We start from the raw sequence: 4,811 nt of genomic DNA, 5'->3' as shown, positions 1-4,811 counted from the left end.
GTGTCCATCTTCAAACTTCCAAAGGATACTGGTGTCCGCTCTGCGAGAGCAGGAACGACGCGCTACTCTACTCGACTGTTAATGTGGGAGAGAATTGGGTCGTCAAGAGGATATACCTGGTACGACGCTACGTGCGACCGTCAATTCTTCAGTGCTCTAAGGCTACGGGGAAACCCGAGATTAAATAACTCTTAGAACCCATTTCTTATTTAATATTTTAAATAAGTTTTTGAAAATTATTTTATACTTTTTATTTTAAACTAGAATATGACAAGCGCGCGCTACGCCCTTCCATAATGTTTGTATAACTTTTTCTTAGTACTTTGTTTTCTTTTTTTATATTTTTCACACTTAATAATCGTTTTTTTTTTGTATAAAATATATATAATGAATTATACATTTGTATTTTTTATATTACAAGAAAAGAAAGATTATGTATATAAAGTAAAGTAATTGATAAAGAATTGATTCGATAATATCGATTTTCTTTTTTTTTCTTTTTTATTTAACTTCTTCTTTTTGTATACAATATAAACGTTAGAACGAAAACCGTTAACTGAAAATTAAATACATTGAAATACAATGAAATACATTTTAGCTCTTATTTATTACATGATGTAAAAAAAATTATTTTTTTCTTATTCAACTTCAATATTTGTCATCATTTAAATATATTTTATTTCTTTTGTATATGAGATTTATTTTTGTTAATTTTCATATTAAAACATCTTTTGCCCCTTCTCCCATCTACAAGTATTCAGAATAATTAAAGACATATTTTTTCATTATAAAAAACTTATAAAATTGATATGATAATGTATGGAAATACAATAGTGATTTGTTAGACCATCGTTGCTAATAATGTGATTTTTTCGAGCGTTACAGTTTAAAGGTTAAAAGATTGTATTGTTGATAATTTTCCACGTTGTTGATTGCGCGTTCATTATTATATGGTATATTTTTACAAAAAAATTAAGAGCAGAAGAAGCAAAATAAATTTAATAAAAAAATAGAGATTGAAAGTATTAATTAATAAACTTCACAAAATAGAATGCGAGATAAAGTTCTGATACATAATGTGTATATTTTTGTTTACTTATTATTTAGATGTGCTTTCGATTTCATCAATTTTTCTTTTTATTGGTGTATATACTCCTTTTAAAAGATTCGGTATTGACATATAATCATCTATTTTACATATGTCACTTATGTCATTCACAATGAAACGAGGAGATTCTATTATCAAATGAATAAAATATAATTATATTAGGTGCGCAACTAAGTTCTCGCTGTTATTTTGATGAAAATGCATCAAAATAACAGCTTAACAGAGAACTTAGTTGCGCACCTAATATTTTTATATATACACACACAAAGCAGTATGCGTGTACAGTAGAATCGTCGTTATCTTAATAATTTTTCTAAATATTTCGGATACAAGTTTCATAATTTCGAAAGCGATAAAAGACATTACTATTAGTTCAATTTTGAATACATTGTTAAAATTAAGATATATTAAATTTATTAATGCATATTACTTCAAGAATTTTTCAAAGCATCACTTCAAATAAAATAGTTTTTCATCACGTATTTTTCGAGTTATATGTATGATTATATATATGTTCGAGTTATGCATGAATGTTCAGTATCGTTGATATTAGCATAACATAAAATATCCAACCGATTGCTAAAACCTTTTAATTTTCAAAAGCATTTTCACTTATTATTTTTTTTACTATTTAAAAAAAAACTGATTTTTTTAGATATTTTTATTTTAAAAAATTCAGCGTATCTTTATCCTGATTTTAATAATTGTACTCATAATAAAATTAATGGTATTATCTTATATTTCCATTGAAATTCCAAATCATGAAATTTTCTGATATATTTTTTGCGTATTTTTTATATTTATTATTGAGATATGTATCAACGTAAATATCATATTGAAACACTCTTCATTCATATAAGTTAAATTATAATTATATACTTCAATATACATGACTATATTATATATATATACATATATTTTTTTTTATTTATTAATATTTAATTTAATTATATTTATATATTTATTTATTAATACATACAATGTATATATATATTGTTACATACCGATAAAATCTTCTTATTCTTTATAGATATTCTTCATAGATATACGATTTATACTTTACTTTTATCGCTAGATTTCCCTATTTTATCTTTATTTCGAAACCGAAAATTCCGTTTCTCTTTTATAAGAGGGTATATTCAGTTTCTTTATTTAAACATTCAAACTAACAGATAGATCACGTTATATATTAGGTGTTGGAATTAATTCGTAGCGTTTTACAAGTGATGGGAAGTACTTTCATTAATGTATTTTTTAATGCTCATGTGAAATAAATAACATTCTTTCATTAAAAACGCTACGAATTAATTCCAACACCTAATACTTTTATGCATCATAAAAATTATCTACAGATTATTCTAGAAAGAATGTCTAAGAATATCACACGATCTTTCTCAAAGAAGCCCTTCTATAAAATAACAAATATAAAAGCGTACATTAACATTAATAATAATGTATATTATATTAGCGTTTAACGATTAAGTAATTAAGTTTAACGATTAGCAGTAAAATAGAAATCTTCTTGAATGCGAGAACGAATATCTTCTTTTTCTCTTTTTCTTTCCTAATAAAGGAATTAAATTAATTTTAAACATATGAATGTAGTGAATTCGCCTCACATAAAGGATATTAAGGAAAACCGAATTTTTATTACAACAAATGGTTAAAATTCAACCATTACTTATTAAGAATAAACTTGTAGAGTGGGGAGTAGGGCTTACGCGGAGCCTTGCTATTTTATCTCAAGGAAAGCGCGAGTATAGGTTCTACCAAATTTTAAGGAGTGTCGATTGGTTCTGAAAGGACACTCCCACACTTATTTTCAGAATATAAAAGGAGCTGTCAAAGACAGAAACCTCTCTGCACTGCTCTTCTTTTCCTATCCTCGGTTAATTCATCAGTTACCCAGACAGTCAGTCAGTTAGTTATACTAACTATCAAGGTGAAAACTATCCTCGCGCTTCATCAGAACCTCACTTTTCTTTTTCGCATTGTTTTACCTATAGCATTTACCTTTTTTAATAAACGATAATATTGAATCGAATCTATCGACGGAACGTCTAAATCTCTAATCGGTTACATACACGTACATATACATATTTGAATATCTGAGGGGTGTTGCGATTGTCGCTGCCAATAGCGTGACCTCCGTTTACGACAGAACATTATATTCTTCTTTTCAGAACATTATATTTTTATTCTTTTTTTTGCATTACCTCCATGCCTACCAAAGGCGGACGAAGACAAAGAGAAAAGAGATTGAGGTTCCAAATTAAATCGGCTCTTATTTTAAATCAAGATCCTTTCCCCTATTTCCAAAATGCGCAATTGCTAGGTCAAGACAAAGTAGACTCACCCCGCGAACCTGTTTACACTCTAAGTAAATTGGAGGTCAACCTCACGTTTCCTAATTACAAAACCATTCCAAAGTCCGATCCACGTAGATTCGCCTATAAACTTCGCGATCTTTTTGGCACCGGATTCAAGATCACCCTCCCTCTAAATTATCCGGTACTTCCCAGTGAACCGCATCCTTAACAGCACAACTTAATCTCCGGTCCCCGAGTAAATTGTTTAAATACATTGACTCAAAAACGGAGAAAATCTCAACAACAACATTGGACGTAACAATATATATATATATATATACATAAAATTGTTTCAATATTAATTATTTTAAAAATATATTTTATAAACAATATTTATAAGTTTAAAAGAAATTTATTAGTACAATGAATATACAACTAATTTTGTTTTCGTAATAAATGCATTAATAATTAAAAAATAAAACCGTTTAAAAAGAACAAAGCAATAATTCAAACAGGTACATACGTGTATTTTTATATTATTAAAAAGATTATCTTTAATGAATGAAAAATGAAAAGATATTGAAAAAATTTTAAAATTAAGCATTCATACATTTCTCTAAGTCGAAATATTATTTATCTGTGTTACATATTGTTCCAATAATTTGAACTTTATCTCCTTTTTTTATATCTTCTTCAAAATAATTGTTTTCTATAAAATTTATGATATGAGTCTCAAGATTGTACTTTCCGTCTGTCAACGATCCACAACCAATAATTTTTTTTCGTTATGTATGCTGGCAAAATTCGATTTTATATATCCTTTCAATACCACGAAAATAAAATAAGTACGAATGAAGAAAGTATTCGTTTAAAGAAAAAAAATGTTAAATCGGAAATTCAGTATATCGAAATATAATAGTATCTTTCCAGTAATATTGATTAACTTCTTTAATTCAATGTATACTTCAAGTTGTGTACTTTTTTTATCGAACGAGTAATGTGTAGGTGTGGGTGTGGGTGTGGGTGTGGGTGTGCGCGTGCGTGCGTGGGTGTATGACAATGACAATGCATACAATTAATATATGTTTTTACTTGTATTACTTCAATTGAGTATTAAATGTCATAGAAATTCTATGATAAATTCGTTGCCCAGATATATAAATAATCAATATTTGGTAGAACAAAAGATTATATTAAATATAATCGATTTTAACTTCAGAAGTGTGTTCCAAAACTTGACTCTGTCGACTCCAAGTATCTTTTATCCTTATTGTCCATTGAATGATAAACAAGAATAAAAGATACTCGTTGAATCAAGATTTGGAACGCATCTCAGAGAATCTTGCAATGTATATAATTTCTACTGAATTTTACAATAGTTTATTATGTATTTT

The 4,811-nt window shown here is 27.4% G+C and overlaps 1 pseudogene; it reads right to left on the bottom strand.

Annotated features, from left to right (window-relative positions):
- Window positions 1-443: 443 nt before the first annotated feature.
- On the bottom strand, window positions 444-4,252 carry LOC147910915 (uncharacterized; annotated as a pseudogene).
- Window positions 4,253-4,811: the final 559 nt, after the last annotated feature.

The sequence above is a fragment of the Acromyrmex echinatior genome, chromosome 1 (genome assembly GCF_024713525.1).
Source record: "Acromyrmex echinatior isolate Ae372 chromosome 1, ASM2471352v2, whole genome shotgun sequence".
Classification (NCBI taxonomy): domain Eukaryota; kingdom Metazoa; phylum Arthropoda; class Insecta; order Hymenoptera; family Formicidae; genus Acromyrmex; species Acromyrmex echinatior.
This window is presented reverse-complemented; position numbering and strand designations above follow the sequence as displayed.